General features: G+C 36.9%; 1 protein-coding gene across 15 annotated transcripts in view; it reads left to right on the top strand.

Annotated features, from left to right (window-relative positions):
- Positions 1 to 19,449, top strand: part of CMC1 (C-X9-C motif containing 1) — a 207,505-nt gene that overhangs the window by 177,697 nt on the left and 10,359 nt on the right. The window lies entirely within an intron of this gene.

Here is a 19,449-nt window from a genome sequence, read left to right on the forward strand (position 1 = left end):
TGTGCAGCCAAGGTTGTACTACAAGGAATTGGTCAAAAGCATAAATTTGCCCCTCAAAGGGGGACACAGCAGCTGACCATATGGTTTTTACTCCTGTCCTCAACTCATTCTGTGTATCTTAATGTCACCTACTTCACTTCCTATAACACTTTTTCATATCAACTAGAAGATTTTGGTTGTTTTGATGTTGTTGCCTTTTTTTTTTTTTTTTGTATGTGTGTGTTTTCTATTTCTTTAAGCTTCATTTCCCTTACTTTGATCTTGAAGGTTGAACCCCAGATTATCTCAACCAGTCTTCAATTTCTTTTCCAGTGGGCCAAGGGTGCTTAGCAAACTTTAGTTATCAGGACATGGTGAACCCAAGTATGTTCTTGCAGTCTTAACCTGATAAGTACACCCTTTTATCCTGTCAGTTATGTGACTTTCTTTCTTTTTTTTTTTTTTTTTTTTTAAAGATTTATTTATTTATACAAGCAATGGGTACAGTCAGAAGCGCGGGAGGGTGAGAGAATTCACCAGAGCCAGAGCTGGGAGCAGAGCAGGCAGAAGGACCGAAGTACACTGCTGAGGGGAGCAGCGGGCGGCAGGAGAGGTCTGCGCGCCATGTGGGACCCTCCTCTGGTGGCCGGGGAGCAGCCAGGGATCAAACCGGCGCTACAGAGGCTGCGGGCAGCTTCGCAACCCAGCGCTCAACCGCTGCGCCACCGGGGAGGCCCTATGTGACTACTTTCTTATCTTCTATTTTATTCTGAAAATTTTGGAAAATGCTAACTTCATGGCACACAAGCTTCACCCCCTCAGCCACCGCTCCCTTCACTGTGCTCCCTAATCACATTCTTTGTTATATAGGTCAGTTGCCTTGCTAGCTAGCACTCTTTTCATGTTGATGCATCAGTATCGATACTTATTTTTTGCTACATCAGTATTTTGAGTGGGCCTATTTGAATAGCAACACTGCTACCTCGTGATACAGAGTTAGACTGGGCAGTCAGGAAGCCTCTGGATGTTTTTTTATCTTGCACAAACATTGATTTTCCTGTAGTGGGTTATATTGGGCAGTTTATATGAGATTAGATTAGATTCCTTGCCCTTTTTCCCCCCCATACATTTTAACTTGCCATTTAATGAATATAAAGTTATGTAAAGCAGGGCCTCTCCTGGTGGCGCAGTGGTTGAGCGCTGGGCTGCGAAGCTGCCCGCAGCCTCTGCAGCGCTGGTTCGATACCCTGGCCGCCAGCGAGGGTCCCGCAGGGCGCGCAGACCTCTTCTGCTGCGCCCGCTGCTCCCCTCAGCAGTGTATTACGTCAGTCTGCCTGTTCTGTTCCCCACTTTGTCTCTGGTGAATCCTCTCACCAACCCGCACATCTGGCCTGTACTCCAGTTCTTGCATAAATAAATAAATAAATCTTTAAAAAAAAAAGTTATGCAAAGTATTTACATTAAACACTTAAACACTTAAATCTTTTCTATCTGCTGCATGGTTCCTGTAATTCAGTAATATACCTAAAAGAATTCAGTTATTCAGTAATATACCTAAAAGAATATGCCATATTCTTTACCTTTGATTTATCAGTGTTAAGAAGGTACTCCCTGATGATGTTTTTCATCAGTGAATGGAATATATTAATTTTTTTTCCATTTCTCTTGTATTATGAAGGAAAAGTTAAAGGTGTTAGGCGATAGGTCGTGGTAGCTATAGACTAGTTAAGAACTGAAGTATATTATGAAGTAAAAATTGAAGCTCAGTTGCCCTCTAGGGGTTCTGTTTTAACACAGCACAAGTAGAAATTATTTAATGAGATCTTTTGGGGAGGGTAGATCTGCTGACTGGAGGAGCTCTCTTTTTCATTTTGTTAAGAGTGTGACTGGTCAATAGCAAGTTGATTTTGAATATTTATTGGAAATGAAAATACATTACGATTTTGTAACCTACAGACAGTTTGATTAAACATCCTTTTTTGGGTTGTTTTTAAAGTCAGAGCACCTCTGTCAGAATCCAACTGTCAGCATATTTCCAAGAATTATTTGGTGACCAATCCATATATTCTTTTCTAACATTCTTTGGTTTTACCAGTGTTACTTTTATAGATAGTGCCTTTAGGTCTTCTCTCATCCCACTTTTGCCTAGTGTCAATACAGACCTCAGTAAAATTATTCCATCATGACTTTTTATGCTTTCAGCATGTAATCTTTTCTTAAATTCTTAAATATTCACCTTAAAATTTTCTTTTGCTTTCAGTGCCTTTGCTTGACATCTTTGTCAGGATTGTTGGGAAGATGTCTGCTCTAAAACCCAGTGGCTCTTGGCTCTCTGACCTAAGTGGTACCTGACTTTGCATTGTTTGCGGTCTACTTTTTTTTTCAAGATATATTTATTTATTTATACAAGCACTGGGTACAGTCAGAAGTGTGAGAGGGCGAGAGAATTCACCAGAGCCAGAGCGGGGAGCAGAGCAGGCAGAAGGACCGAAGTACACTGCTGAGGGGAGCAGCGGGCGGCAGGAGAGGTCTGCGCGCCATGTGGGACCCTCCTCCGGTGGCCGGGGAGCAGCCGGGGATCGAACCGGCGCTGCAGAGGCTGCGGGCAGCTTCGCAACCCAGCGCTTAACCACTGTGCTACCGGGGAAGCCCTGTTTGTGGTCTACTTGATTGTTGTTGGTGTCTGTCTTTGGTGCCAAGCGCTCCACTATGTATGTAGGATTAGACTCTTAAATGGATAAGAGGGAGCATTTTTTTCCCATCAATAATAATGTTAACTGAACTTTTCATTTATGTGTGTTTTTACATTGTTCATTTTTGTACAAGTTTGATTTCTCCTCTCAGGTATAATCCCCATAAAATTACTATCATCAAGGCACCCATGAACTGTCACCATAGTCTGTTGTGCTCTTCCCTCCCCTGTTATGATCCCTCTCCCTACCCCTCCCCTGCCTAATGTCTCCTATTTATAGTTTGCCTACTGGTTTTGTCTTTTTTTTCTCTCCCTGATCCCTTGTTTGGTTCCCCTATATTCCTCCTATTAAAGAAACCATCCAGTATTTTTCTTTTTCCTTCTGACTTACTTTGCTGAGCATGCTCCCTTCCAGCTCCAATCATGTTGCTGCAAATGGCATAAGTTTATCTTTTTGTATTGTGAGTAGTATTCCATGGTGTATATGTACCCCATCTTCTTGATCTAGTCATCTGTTTTGGGCATTTAGGTTGTTTCCAGATCTTAGCTATTGTAAATAGTGCTGCAGTAAACATAGTAGTGCAGGTTTCCTTTCAAATTAATGTTTTAGAGGGCCTCCCCAGTGTCGCAGCGGTTGAGCGCTGGGTTGCGAAACTGCCCGCGGCCTCTGCGGCGCCGGTTTGATCCCGGCTGCTCCCAGGCCACCGGAGGAGGGTCCCGTATGGCACGCAGACCTCTCCTGCTGCCCGCTGCTCCCCTCAGCAGTGTACTTTGGTCCTTCTGCCTGCTCTGCTCCCCACTCTGGCTCTGGTGAATTCTCTCACCCTCCCGCACCTCTGACTGTACCCAGTGCTTGTATAAACAAAAAACAAACAAACAAACAAACAAACAAATAAATAAATAAATAAAACATGCCTCTATTTAAAAAAAAATTTTAATTTTTTTGTGACCTTCGGGTATATTCCTAGGAGTGAAATTGCTGGGTCAGATGGTAGCTCCATTTTTGTTAACTGAACTTTGACTTAAGTAAATGGTACATAGGGAGTTCATTTTGTGTGTAGATATTTAAATAATCTGAACATTTGTGTTAAAATACCTGTAAATATATATTAAAAAATTGCCTGTGATACAGAGCTGTACTATCCAGTTTATCAGTCATTAGTCACATTGGCTACTTAATTTTAAATTAATTGAAATTTAATAAAATTAAAAATACAATCTCTTAATAATACTAGTTACATTTGAAATTTTCACTGACCACACATGTCTGTCATGCTGGGTAGTGGCAGATAGCGATCATTTCCACTGTTGCAGAAAGTTCTGATGGTCAGTGGCGGTGCCGCCACATGAATCATCTTTGTTTGTGTACTTTGGAGAAATCTTAATACTGGTAGTTCTCTGCATGAAATAAATTGAAATAAGAAAAAAAATTACATCCTTATATTTCCTTCTCTATTATCCAAGAAATACTTTGAAAATCTAATTGAAGCTGATCATATAGGAAGTAGTTTTGCTTTTCTGTTTATCTTAAAGGCCAGCATATATTTTTTATTATGAACCAAGCAGTAACAAATGTTTTAATAAAAATTATTTATTTTTGAGATATGTAAATATATCTATCTCCATCTTGTGGTAGAAATAAATGAAATCCTGTTCTTAGGTTTATAATTCAACTTTACTCATCTTTACTATTGACTTATCCTGTTCTTTCCCATTATTCTATATGTAACATTAAGTGTTAAAATGTTTAACTTGGAGATCAAAATTTTATAGTTAATATTAAGGGAAAATTCAGAACTGCAGCTGCCATTCTGAATTTGTTGGGCTATTAAAACAAGGAGTATAAGCATTTTAATCATGGCTGAGGGAAAAATAAGTAAGATAACTTAGTTGCTTAATTGAAAATGTAGTTTTGTGTAATTATAGAGGATTATGACAAATACATTTTTCTAACATATGAAGTTACATAAATTGTTTCTTACTGACTATAATTTTTTTTAATAATTGTCATTTTTATAATTTGTGGTCTTTGAATGTGTTCACAGTCCTTTGTGAGGAATTGTAATTGTTAAATATTTCTGGAAGTGAAAAAGTGAGCATTAAGTCATTTCATAAAGCATTTTTTACAAATGCTTATAGTTTTTTTATTACCTAATATGAAACATTGTCAATATCTGAGATTTAAGCACATATTTCAAAGCAGATATATTTATATCAATTTTTAATTTTTGTTTTAGCTAAATATATTTAACCTAATATTTAAAAATTTTCCATTCTCCTAGGTTTATTTCAATTTTTTTGAGTTAAGATTAGTACATTTTACAAAGTTGTATTAGAAAAGTCTGTGAATATTGTAGGAATTCTGAAGGAATATCAGTTGCTGGCATAAATTCCAGAATTTAAGAAGAATTTTATGCAACAAATACACTTTTTAACTTGGTTAGATTTCAGTAGCTTTTTTTTTTTTAATAACTCACTATTGGAGAAGAAATAACCTATACCTTGATAACATCTAAATTGCATGTTTATTTAGAAGACAATCCCAAATCAGATTTAAAACATGAAAGATACAGGTAGTGCAAGATGCTTGATTGATTTGATTTTATCAACTAATTTATTTAAGAAAAATATGTGGGCTCTCAAATCTTTGATATCTATCTTGTTGGAAATAAATGCTTGTTGCTTTATACGTGTAAAACATATAAGGTGTGTACAAAATTGTCCTGTTATCTTTCCTTCCCTCAGAACCTTCTTCTACTCATTGTATTAGTATTTATGACACTGAATGTTACATTGGGTAGTCTAAAACCAGCCTAATTCTTATCCCTACCCTACCAAAGGTGATTTGGTTTTTTTGCTTAGATCCTAGAAGCAGTCTTTCTTGAATTTGTAATAACTTAGATGTATATTGGGTGTTGTTGACTGTTCTGTATCAGTTATTTCTGAAACATACTGTGTCCTTTGGATTATAGACTTATTCATGTCAGACAACGTTTAATAAATTGTCATTTAAAATACATTTTTCTTTTCCTTTTTTGAAATTCTCTGTCTCAAAGATACCAGTCATCCTTGGGACTTTAAATAAGATTAACACATGGTATTATTTGTTATATAACAGATTACCCCAAAACGTACTGGCTAAAAGCAGCATATATTTATTGTCTCAGTTTCTGTGGGCCCAGAAACCAGTATGACTTAACTAGGTCTCTGCTTTTGTCTCTGATAAGGATTCAATTAAGATGTTGGCTCAGGATCTGCAGTTTCATGTGAAGTCTTGACTGGGGAAGGCTTTGCCTCCAAAGCTAGTGATTATGGCAGCATTTATAGTCCTCCCTCCCCCATATTGTGCTTGCAGACTCAGTTCCTCACTGACTGTTGGCAGAGGCCACCCTCTCTTCCTTCCCACGTGAGCCTTTCCCATGTGGCAGTTTTTTCCAGCAACGTGTGCAAGCTGGGAAGACAGCAGACAGCATCTGCTAACAGGACAGAATTTACGATCTTTTGTAACCTAATCTCCGCAGTGATGTCCCATTTACATCGCTGTATTCTTTGATGAGGAACAATCGTTTCATCTAGCATACCCTGAAGGGGAGTGGTTTATACAAAGACGTGGATACCAGGAGGCTGGAATTAGTCAAGCCCACTTTAGAAGGTGCTGACCACAGTGGTTGCCTACAACACCTTGGTTTTCTCTGGTCTAACCTTTATAGTATTTTTAAAATTAAGGTAACATTGGTTTACAACACTGTAAACCAGAAATACAGACTCTGACCTCTTCAGACGTAGGTTGACACACCACACCCACCACCGGGGCACCCATAGTTCTCTGCCATAGTCCATTGGGCCCACTCTTTACCCTGCTCTCCACCTTCCTCCTTCCTCACTGAGGAGTATATTCTATTCTGTTACTGTTTTATTTATTATCGCTCTTATAGATTTGTTTCGGTCTTCAGTTTATATTTTTACCTCCTCTTTTATCTCCCTTTACCAACTATTCCTTGAAATCTAGTTTTTTTGAATTTGTGTTTTTACTAAGTTCTTACATAGTGTGACATTTGGAATGAATATTCTCCTCAGTGTGTGTTAGCAGAGTTGCCCTGCTGATTCTCTGAAAATTTGGGGGTGAATTCTCTTTAAAACTCCTTCCACCTTTTTCTGATAGGCTTTTCTTCCCTTGTGGGCTGTGGTGAGGGCTGAGGTGTTGCTTTGTGTACTTTCCTGAAGCCTGAAGGGAGGGGGAAAAGGAACCCACTGGTCAGTGTGGTCTTTGCGGTGTTTTTATGACATGCCCTTCAGGAACGTTTCCTTTTCCTCCTGTATTGGGGTGACCTTTGGATCAACTTCTCTGTCAAGTATTCAGCCCTGGTGGCTTTTCTAACTCTTTCCAAGATCCTCTGAAGGTGGGTAGAGGCTTGTTTGGAAGGGGTCTGGTTTTGTGTTGTCCTTTTCTTTAGACTTCCCCCAGATGCCCTCTGCTTCTCTTGTGAATGAGGAGTTCTTTTAGTGGGAGGCCTCAAGATTTTGAAACTCATTTTCTTTCCCCAGTGTGTTCTAGGGGATGGAATCAGGACTATGAGCTGAACCTTGCCAGATCTTTTTTTTTTTTCCCTGACTACTGCGCTTAGAGGTTTATGGTAAGAGATGACATGGGTCTTTTCTCCTCTTTATAAACACCTTTCGTTTTATTGAAAAGGAAGAGTTTGAGTTTATAATGAGTAGCCTGTATTTTTTCCCTCGGAACTATCCTCAATATCTCTTGCCTGAGTTAGTTTATTAGCATATAGACTAGTTTTTCCTTTCTAGGAAATTTATTTTTCTTTTCCTTCCCTAACTTTACCCTCGATATTGCTGCTGGGTAAAAAGCTTTCTGAAGTTCATACATGACGTGTACAGTTTAGTTCATGCTATTCCTCACCGCTGAGGATCAACTCTAGACTCTTAAAGTCTTCTAGGGTTTTAGTTAAGCCTACTTTGGTAATCATAGTCTTATTCTCTGCTTAAACCTCATTTCTGGCTAATTTTAAATATTTTTCCACACATACCCTGGATAGGGTCCCAAGATGTGTGTAGTATATAATATGTTGTGTATATAGTCAGTTTTACACCTCTCAACTGCTTGATTTTTTTGTGGAAACACCACATTTGTCAAGATTCATCTCAAAATCTGGTCTCCAGAGAAGAACACAGATTTGCTGTGAGCTCCTTGCCATTTTGCTTGAGACACTGATTGGTTTACGGGTTCTGTCATTCTCATCATTTTGTTGGATCATACGGAGTTTGTCATCCTGGTCTTAAGTTTGAAAGCTTTCTTTAAAAACTTAAATACAAGAATTTTCATTTATCCCTGAAAAAGTTCACCTTAGCATTTCTTTGGCTCTGGTTTGTAATGTTGAAATTATTTTGGATCTCCAGTCAGTACTCTTATGACTATAATCATTCCTTTAGTGATTTTCCTCTCCAAGTCTCTAAAAGAAGTAAGAATTTTGTGGGAAGACAAATACAGTAATTTTGCATTATTTTTGCATCATTTTCATCTCATCCAATTCTGTTTTCTTCCTCATGTTCTGGTGACAGGTTGAGATAAAAGTTTGTTCTGTTTTTGTGTTAAGGCTGGACGGAGGAGGTGGTGGGAGAGAATGGGGAAGCTGTTCCTTTGATTAAGCATGCATAGAGGGCCTGTTGTGTATGGAATGAGGGTGAGAATGGAAAGCATCAAACATTACAAGACTTGGTGAAGGACGAGGAGACCACTGAAGGGAAGTGGAAGGCTGCCAAAAGTTTGCTTTCAGATGATTTGCAAAAAAATAGTCAGCATGGACACTGCGGTAGATAGTTTTGAGATATTCAAGAAGATATCAGTTTTTTCACAGAAATTTACTTTGAACCTTAGGTTTTTAACAGATGGCATTACACAAGGGTTTGATGCAAAAGACACACCTATATTTTAACTGAAAATCCATTTAGAAATGAAATGTATGTTAATTTTCTTTGTAAGACCTTTCAGATTTAGGGTGCAAGATTAAATTTGAACTGGCTGGATTTCAAATAAGGGAGGAGAATAATTGTTATTTTTTGAATCACTCATTTTAATTGTGAAGTTGGTGCTATATTTTTTAAAAGGCCTTTAAGGTGTCAGTGCGCAGTTACATAGAAAGTGCTATCACAGCATCTTGCCATGTACCATACATAAAAGAATTCCTTCAAAAAAGTTATAGAACCAACATTGTAATTGTTGGAGCCTTAATTGATTGTTAAATAACATAAATAACAAAACATAAATTGCTTTTTCTCATTAATATGCAGAAATTTCTGTAATTGCTTTATTTTCGTGTAGATGTCATTTTTTTTTGTATCATAGGAAATAAATTCTCTTCAATACAGAACAAATAAACATTTTTTTTTCCCCCCCATGTTCACAAGTCAGATGGATTTGAGAGAACTTTTCAGAGAATTTTACAAAAGTCAGAGGGAGCTCTTGTGTTGCTGTATGGACATTGCAAAGTGTACATACAGACTAAGTGTATGTAATTAGATTTTTAGAAAATGAAACAAAACAAAATCTACTCTGGAAGGAGTGTTTTCACGCTTTGCTACCTTAGAAATACCCTTTTTCAATGGATTCATTTTCATCGGAACTCATTTTTGCTTTGAAATTTTATTTATTTTTTTTGAAGATTTATTTTTTATTTATTTATACAAGAACCGGGGTACAGGCCAGATGCATGGGAGGGCGAGAGGATTCACCAGAGACTGAGCAGAGAACAGAACAGGCAGACTGACGAAATACTCTGCTGAGGGGAGCAGCGGGCGCGACGGGAGAGGTCTGCCACGCCATGTGGGACCCTCGCCGGCTGGGATTGAACCAGCGCTGCTGAGGCAGCGGACAGCTTCACAGCGCGGCGCTCAACCGCCTGTGCCACCATGGGAGGCCCAGCTTTAAAATTTTAAATCAATTTTTCTTTTGTCTACTGTCTACTTTCATTTAAATGACTTTATAAAATTAAGCCCTGATTCCCACAAAAGCAAGATACTTGGTATTATTAGTATAATGTCTCTTTGGTGGCTGGTGGAGGGGATACCTGTATTGTGTTTTAAGAATTCAGTTCTGTAAATTTAGTCTGATCTACAATTATTCTTTCTTGGTGTCCATTTTTTAATCTGTCCTGTCTAGAACTAGAAACTTTGTTATGCTATCACCAGCTATATAAGGAATGTTACTGATTCCTTTCCTTCCTTTTAAGTTTCCCCTCAAATTTTCAGAAAGACCTACCTTAAAGACCCTTAAAATGCAATCAATCCACTGTCTCTATTTCCCCATAATCTCCCTATCTCTCTCCTTATCTTCTACAACCACATTCTAGCATGTGCTAAAATAGTATGCTTCTTATTTCTTTTGAATAAGCTTTGCTAGAGATATGCCTTGTTTTACTTGTTGTCCAAGTACCTAAAATAAGGCTTGATATGTAGAAATGCTAAGTAAATATTTAAGGAGAGAGAGAATGAATTAACAATAGGTAATTGGGGTTGTTTTTCTACTACTTTGAAGATAAGAATTAACATGCCCTGGCTAGTGGCTTTCAACAATTCTTTTCACCTGGCCCATGGCAGGACTACATTTTTTAAGTACAGCCCAGTGTATGCGCATATATGTAGGATTTTTGTGTGTATTTATGTATTTATATAACTGAAGTGCAATGCACATTGCTATTTCCTTTTTCATTGCTGTTTTCCTAAACTTGCATGATTCACTAAAAAGTTGTAGATTACAGTATGAATTGGTCAAACCTAAAAATTTTCATGTAAAGAGAACAGGGTTTTCCCTCTGTCTTATGGCACTGTTTGCAAGTGTTTTAATCTTAGATTAATCTTTGAGGGTCCTGTACATTTTAATTTTCAAATTTCTGTATCTATTAGGTACTATGGGAACTTACTCTTTTTGTTTAAAACATTTTTTTATCATTTAACATGGATCTGCAACATTTAACATTCATCTACAACACTGTATGTGAGTCAGAGGTGCAGGCGCCCACCACTTCAGATGTATATTACACACCACACCCCACTACCAGGACACCTGGGGTTCTCCGCCATCGTCCTTTGGGGTTTCCTCCATGCTTTGTTCTCCATCCTCCCCTTTCCTCTCTGGTCGCCTCAATTGTATAGTCAGATTTCTAGGGTTTATTTTTGGTTCGCTTTTTATCTGACCCTTTGTTCCCCTGTATTTCACATATGAGTGAAACCATCCCATATTTGTCTTTCTTTCTCTGATTTACCACACGTAGCATAATCTCCAGTTCCTGCCATGTTGTCGCAAACTTATTCTTATAAGAACTATGGCTAAATTATTATGTAAAATGAAACTTAATATGTAATATGTGTTATTTCCGTCAAGTATGTTTGCTCTTTTAAGTTTGGGTTCCTTTCTTGTTGAAGGCGGAAGAGCCTCTTTCATGATAGGGAGCAGAATCAGGAGACATTGGTGGAACTGCTGCAGACTTGAAAGGCAGCCATGGGATTTTGAGATCTGAACAAAATCCAGGACCAAGTGGCTTGGGAACAGATTGTTAGAAATCTGAATTCCTCTCCCCCCCCAGCTGTTATGAGACTTAACAGGCCAGAAATTATGCATATATTCAGTTAACTAGGATGTGACAGATATCACCCATGAAAAATGTAATTGCTGAGATTCCTTAAATGGTTGCTTGATTACCATTGTAACCATGTAATATTCTCTCCTAAAACCAGAAGACCTAGGAGGTAACTCCTTTTTATTTGGCATAAAAAATATGATGATTCTCTAGTTTTAAAGTTTGTACATTTTGAGAAAGCTCTTTTTAGCCTAATGTCAGCAAAGCAGCTGCTGTTTGAATTTGCTTTGAAAAACACTGAATTATTCATTTCCATAAACAAAACTTCCTTAGTAATTATTTAGCATTAATTTATTTCTCTTTATTTCAATCAACCCCGTTGACATTCTATTTTAACATTAAAAATATTCTTTGTGGAATCTAACAAATAAGACCATGACAGCCACTGTCTACTTTCTTCTGTTCTTTTGACAAAAATTTGCAACTCCTTTTTAACTTTTCGTATTTTAAATATTTTTATTTTAACTTTACTAGTAAGAGGTAGTTAGCATCTTTCAGACCAAGCCCTGAGTTTTTGACCTGTTAGAGTTTATTGTAATGCTTTGAGTATATTTAACAGCTAATGTAAAATTATGAGAACTCTTAAATAATGATTCATTTTGTTTGTACTCGCAGATTATTTAGTAGGCTAGTTAGTAAGAAAAGCAAGGTCAGCATTGTGGTTTTACATTTCTTGTCATTCTTCCATCCATCTTTGCAAATGTGGAGTAGTCCTTTGAATTTGGTGCTGTTTTTTCTAGTCCCTGGTAAGCCCTTCCACCTCCAGACTCTCACTGTCGTAACCACACATGCCTACCTCTCACTGCCACGTGATATGCAGTTATTCGACAATTGCTGTTTTACTTTGTATTGTTTAGTGTGTGAGTCCCTAGCTACCATCAGAGATTTCTTGAGGGCAGCCAACTCCTTGTTAGCTTAGTAAATACCTGGCAGTTCAATAGAAGAGGGAAAATAACCCTTTATTTTGTTATGTAGCATCCATTCAAATGCAACATGGGCCTTGGAGCACACATTGAGAGAGGGTTAGCAAGTGATGCTGCATTCAGTGAGGATTTGAAGGAAATGAAAACTTTTGGATAAGACCACATTTCAATTCCCTGCAGTTGGTTCCTGAGCAGAAGTAAACTTGTGTACCACACACACCCATCATGACTGAGCCATTCGCACAGGCTCACGGAAAGGATGAAGCCTGTGGAGTCACAGGTTGGGGAGTTAGGGATAGGGGTATCTGCACTTAACTTCTCTACTTCAGAGGCTGCAATTCTCTTTGGAATAATTATGAGATGTCTTGCTTTAATCATAGTCATGTGAGTGATGGTGGTTTTAGGAAACAGAGTTAGCAAAACTATTTAAAATGGTGAGGTTTTTACATAAAACAAAAAGTCCAACTTAAAAAAAATAAATCCTCAGATCCGGTGTTGCCATGTTTTCATTTCTACAAGCAGTGACTGGCATGTGAACATGTAGTTGCAGACTTGGTGCTTGCACAGTTGTTGTATATATACATGCGCACATACATACATGCACATATTTATGTGTTTTTTTTATAGCTAACATATACATTACATGTAATGCACAGAGAAAAATACTTTTAAGATGTTCTAAAGTCATAAGAAAATTAAGCTGAGATGGCTGCATGGTTTAAGAAAAATAGGTTGGAGTGTTTCACAAAAATAAAGAATATCCTTTTATATTTAACATGTAAATGACACAGCTTTTAAATTGCAGAGGCAGCCCACACTCAGAGTCTGCACATCTGGGGAGAGTAACAGAGCTTAACAAATTTTGATTTTCATGCCCATGGTTATATGGTCTAGAAGTACCTTCTTTAACTTTCTCATAGGATGTGAATTTTGGAAGTCTTTGTTTCTAGGTAAATTTGCATAATTCTTGGTTCCTTATATTCTTCTTTAAGGATAAATCCAAGACACCAGAAAAAGCACATTTAAAGTGAGTAATACTTCACAGTAATGCCTGTAAATTATTTACTACACAGCCGCAACTTCCTTTGTGAGATTTTGAAATAATATATAGTAAACATGTAGTTTATGTATAATACATACTTTATTGTACAGCACTTTCTTTATCTTACATATGTGTATAATAGATAATGCCCAATATGTTCGGCATACAATAAATACTCTCCAAATTGTATTCTTTTAATTCAAATAAATAATACATTTGTCTGTCATTTTTTCCCTTAAGGTCTGTTACTTAAAATTTTTAAATTTCCTGTCATTTTCATCTGAATTGTTAAGTTTATCTAATAAGCAATACCTTCTGTTCAATAATCTAGTAAATAAATTTGCTCTACTGTTGCTCAGTCTCAAATTTGAAGGGCTCATTACAGTTATAACAGAATGAAAATCCACGTCATTTTCTCTTTAGTAATAAGAGTTATAGTGTAAGCATTATGTTATTTTTGGATTTACTCATTGCTCATCTCAGCAAGAATGGGCCATTATGTCTTGCTTCTTCTGGAGAAGTATTTTTGGCTATGTGCATTTATTTTTAAGGTGGTGATGGAGAAAAGAGTATGCTCTAAAAAAGAATGGTTTCTTGGCCTACCATATAAAACATTTGCACCTGAAACAAGACTCTTCTCTGAGAGTAATCAATCTTTAATAAAACCATGTTCCTAACTACTTGAGCTGATAAATAGTGAATTTTTTATTTTAAAGAAGTCAAGTTTATTTTATGTCAATTTTCTATTTGCCCTGTGTAAGATCTATTTAATTACTTTATTCTATCTCTGTGTTCAAATTAATCAGATTCTGCTACATATTGGTGCTCAAATTAGAATAAGTCTTTAATCAACTGTGTTACCCATGCCTTGGTAGACTAGAGTAGAAAAGCTACTCTTGGCATACTGAAGATGCGTGCATTTTATTTTCTATTGTAATTTAAAAGTAAAATCAGAAATATTGATTTCTACTTGACTGGAGAGATGATTTAGTTTGAATATCAGTCTGATCTTAATCAGGTGAGAATTAATTGAGTCGGAGGTATTAGATATTCAGTGATGTTAACTGAACCATGATCAATCTAGAGAGAAGCTTTCTTTTGTACTATGTTAGAATTATCAAATAGCTCATGCACTACAATGTAAAATAATCTTTTCATGTTCATCCTTCTACTTCTTGTCTCATTAAATGCACCACTAAATTCATTGGGAACACAGACTAATCTTTAAAGTAGCAAGCTAATAAATCACAATTTAATAGCATATTAAAAGCATAATAATTTTGTCATAGAATGCTATTGTCAGAATTTCATAATGATGTATTTTTTAGTGTCTAATTTTAAAAACCAACTGATTAAAACTCCTTTTTCAAGTATACCTGGGACTTTCATAAAATTTTAGTTTTGCTTTTTTGTATATTCAACATTGCAAGAGTAAGTGAGCAATACAGAATTATTTTAATGTTTATTTCCAGAAATAAAAATAGAGTCTGTAGCATTATATTGGTCTGAAATGTGGCATGGGCTTTTCATTTATTTTAAGAGTGTGATAGCAATATCATAAGTGTTGTGAAAATATAAATGGTGAGATAACACCTCCATAGGACTTGCTCTTAAGTAGTAAAATTGTAAAGTCTTTAAATAAACTGCAGCCAGAACTGAAAGGATCGATTTGCCTTGTTAACTAGAGATACTACACTTATCAAATGTCTAATTAAATTTAGTAGAACATGTCTTTTATTCTCTTTTTTCTCTTTAAAAAAGAAATTTTGAACCTATGTATGAACTAGGCAGACTGTGTTATCGTTGTAGGGTTTATTCCATGCTGACAGTTGGTATGACCGGATTAAATTAAAGGACGGTGGACAGCGTAACTTGTGATGATGTCACTTTACCTTGGAATAGTGCTTTTCACTTGGTAGAGATGTGATGGGAATAGTAGGGTCCACATATCTGTATATTTTATGGCAGAGGATTGTCCATATTTGAATTTGAGAACAATTAGCATTTCATGAAATTAAGCCATACATGCAGAAACATCCCCAGAGTGTGATGAATGATCACACTTAGTGAGATGTGGAGGGGTTTCCCCACCCAATTGTTGCTAAGTAGTAATGCCAGGAAAAGGGCTTGCTTAGAGAAAAAAATGGGAGAGAGAGAGATGAGATTTTTCACTTGGCTCTTCAAAGCCAAAGCTTCTCTTTTCTGAACTTGACTCTCCCCTCCTCTTCATCCAAAACCTTTACTTTCTTCTTCTTTTTTTTTTTTTTTAAAGATTTATTTATTCATGCATACAAGAACTGGGGTAAAGGCCAGATGTGCAGGAAGGTGAGAGGCTTCACCAGAGACAGAGCAGGGAACAGAACAAGCAGACTGAAGAAATACACTGCTGAGGGGAGCAGTGGGTGTGACAGGAGAGGTCTGCTGCGCCATGTGGGCATCTCCCTGGCTGGCCGGGATCGAACCTGTGCCGCAGAGGTGGCGGACAGCTTCACAGCACTGCACTCAACTGCCTGCACCACCAGGGAGGCCCTATTCTTTTTAAATTACATTTTGTAGGAACAGAGCACCAAAATACAGTACAGACTTGTTCCTTCAATTCTCTGTCCCCAGACCTGCAGTTTTCCTTTCCTAAGACAACCATGATTACCAGTTTCTTACATATTCTTCTACATCTTGTGCTTACACAAGCACCTATCTATACATTTATCTACAGATACATTAATATATAAAGTATGCTCATGCACATGTTGGTGTGTATGTATGCTTTAGCAGAATGGTGACATTAGTAATATACCCCTTCTCACCCACAATATTTTCACTGAGTCTTGGAGACCATTCTGTATCAGTTTACCTTTTTTAGTGGCTGCATAAGTATTTCATAATATAATATTTTTACTTTGGCTGTTGGTGTGACTGTATTTTTTAAAAAAAGATTTATTTATTTATTTATTTATACAAGCACTGGGTACAGTCAGAACCACGGGTGGGTGAGAGAATTCACCAGAGCCAGAGTGGGGAGCAGAACAGGCAGAGTGATGAAATACACTGCTGAGGGGAGGGCGTGCGAGATAGGAGAGGTCTGCTGGCCATGTGGATTAGCTCCCTGGCAGGGGATCAACCTCAGTGATTGGCAATAGCCTGACAGCACTGAGACCTTAAGCCTGCGCCACCAGGGAGGTCCAATTGTGGTGTTTCATCTTTGAGGAAGAAAACTTTCATTAGTGTTAGTTCATCTTTTTTTTTTTTTTTTTTTTTAAAGATTTATTATTTATTTATACAAGCACTGGGTACAGTCAGAAGCGCGGGAGGGTGAGAGAATTCACCAGAGCCAGAGCGGGGAGCAGAGCAGGCAGAAGGACCGAAGTACACTGCTGAGGGAAGCAGCAGGCCGCAGGAGAGGTCTGCGCGCCATGTGGGACCCTCCTGCTGTGGCCGGGGAGCAGCCGGGGATCAAACCAGCCCTGCAGAGACTGCGGGCAGCTTTGCAACCCAGCGCTCAACTGCTGTGCCACTGTGGAGGCCCGTGACTGTTAGATTTAAAAGAAATCCTGAAAGCGACTTTTAATCATGTCAAAGACTACCTTTTTACTTACATAAAAATATTTTTTTTGCTTCAGTTAAGACAAGACAGGATGGGGAATGATTAGTAATAACTCTTTCTCTAATGATTCCCTACAAATGAGAACATGATTTATATATTCATTTTTATTAGATAAAAGATACAGGCATAGTTATTTTTGAACTATTTGAATTTAAATAACTATTTGTCTTTATGGGTGCTGTTTTTTAAGAAAGATGCCAAGTTATTTCAGAACCTTTTTGGAGCAAAGCAAGGTGTTATACTTTGACAACCCAGCTGATTATGGGGAGTATTTATCAATAATCTGGAAACCACACCAAAAAAGGAAGAGGGAAGGGGGTATGTTCACAATGGTCCTGTCCTAGGAGAAGGAGAAAATAGGAATGTTATTTTCTATAGTTATTGATGAGGAGGTGGCATTAGACTTGCTCTAGTGTTTTTCTGACTATAAATTCTCCTGTGACCACTGTCCCAAAACACATACACACCCATCTACCCAGTAGGACTAGCTATCTGTGGGGTAAGGAATTTTGTGTCACCCTAAATACCAAGGTAATATCAAAAGTACTTCTTGAATTAAGAGTTCAGATTCTTTCTACTCTACTATTAGCTTGAGCTTGTTTTTTTCCTGTGGTAGTGATAGGATGTCTGATTAACCCCCACTTAACTCAGACATCATACAAAATAAAAATGATAAATTTAATATTCATTCAATTTATCCAACTTTGAATGCCAGCTAAGAGGTTAATTTTATATGATTACACTTAGTATTTCCTTATATATATTACTTAGCCAGGTATTTTGATAGGCTTTAAAAAGATCAATGAATGGATGGATATGCCCTAAGGAAATAAGGACAATTATTGAGACTTAAATGATCATAAATTTCAAATCATGAAGCAATGCCATTTCATCACTAGCTGCCTGTTTGCCTCGCACCTGAAGTGTATGGAACCAAAGATTTCTACACCTGTGTTGTTCAATATGTTAGCCACTATCCACTAGTGACAATTTAAATTTAATTGAAATTAATTAAAATGAAAAATTCTGTTCTTCAGTGGCATTAGCCACTTCTCAAAGGCTGACTAAGTGTGGCTAAACGGCTAGGCTGTTGGAAAGTACAGAGAACATTTCCATCATTGCCGAAGGAATATAATATGAGCCACACAAAGATTTTTTAATTTATATAGTACCCTCATTTTTAAAATGTGAAATTCATTCAAATGAAGTTAATACCAATATTTTATTTAATATAACATTTCCAGTGTCTTTTCATTTTGCAATTAATATAAAAATTCCTAAGATATTTTACATTTCTTTTGTTCCATCCTAAATTTTCAAGCTCTAATATGTATTTTCACTTAACAGCATTCTTCAGCTCCGACTAATCACACTTCAGGTGTTCAGAAATCATTTCCATATTGCACAGTGCTGGTCTAGAGGGTTATAAACCCAGATTGAGCAACTAAGTATTAGTACTGAATTCTTCCATGGGTCTTCTGCTACATTGTAAACAGACTGAAGTTGGGAACCATATTTTGTATTTAATGAACACTTGATCAAGGAAATGAATGTTGAAATAAAAGCTATGTTTAATCCATCAACAGTAATGAGCAAGGATGTTTAATCTCTAGCTATTTCTAGAAAGCAGTGTCACTCAGAATTTTAACATAAAAACTACTAGGTGACTTTTACTCCTCATTTTAGTAGAAGTCTCAACAGCACTTGATAATAATGACCACTCCATCAAAATATCCCAGAAAATGAATCATCTGATGAACACTTTATATTTTAAAGTCACATTCAGTAATTTACAGTGACTTAAAAAAATGTTAGCAAGGATTTAAACGTAACAAGTCCAGATTTTTAGTCCATGTTTCCCTTGTTTTGAAAGCTTTATACTTGGAATGACCAATGTCCTTTTAATGCAACTAACTGCTCACCATGGACCTGAAACATATCTTTTGGTTAATACACTGGCTGCAGACTTTAAACATCTAGTTGACTTGTAATCCTGGCTTTCCTTATATCTACATCCTTAAAATACAATATTGTTAAAGACTTGATGACCAATAATTTTGTTGAAGAAAGGATGTTCATCTTTTTTTGCTCCATAACTTTAATACATTTTTATCTTTTAGACGTATGAGTACCATAAATACTATTTCCTTCTAAATCCTCTTTGTTTATATGTTGCCTTGGGCATTTGGATCAAGTACATTTCACCACACAAGTGTCATAAAACTTGGAAGAATACTAGCATATATCTTTTAACACAATGGGTTAGCACAGATTCTTGTTATGTAATACCGCTTGAAAGTCCTTCCTCCTGCCAAATGACTAATGGAACGAGAAGACCATATTTCTCTTAATTATTACTCACTCATCACTTCCTGATTTTGAGGAAACTCATCTAGAATATTATCATCTGAAGACTCAGCCTATAATTAATTATGTTTAGATGATCAATTCCACCATCATCAAGTTCAGAGTGCCGTTTATTGGATTCTTTGCATTCAGCCCCTGATTCATCTTTAATTGTGAAATATCTTTTTGTCCATTTTCTTATTTCCTCTATAAATTTA

This window comes from Talpa occidentalis, unplaced genomic scaffold (genome assembly GCF_014898055.3).
Source record: "Talpa occidentalis isolate TD23 unplaced genomic scaffold, MPIMG_talOcc4v2.1 talOcc4.10, whole genome shotgun sequence".
In the NCBI taxonomy this organism is placed as follows: domain Eukaryota; kingdom Metazoa; phylum Chordata; class Mammalia; order Eulipotyphla; family Talpidae; genus Talpa; species Talpa occidentalis.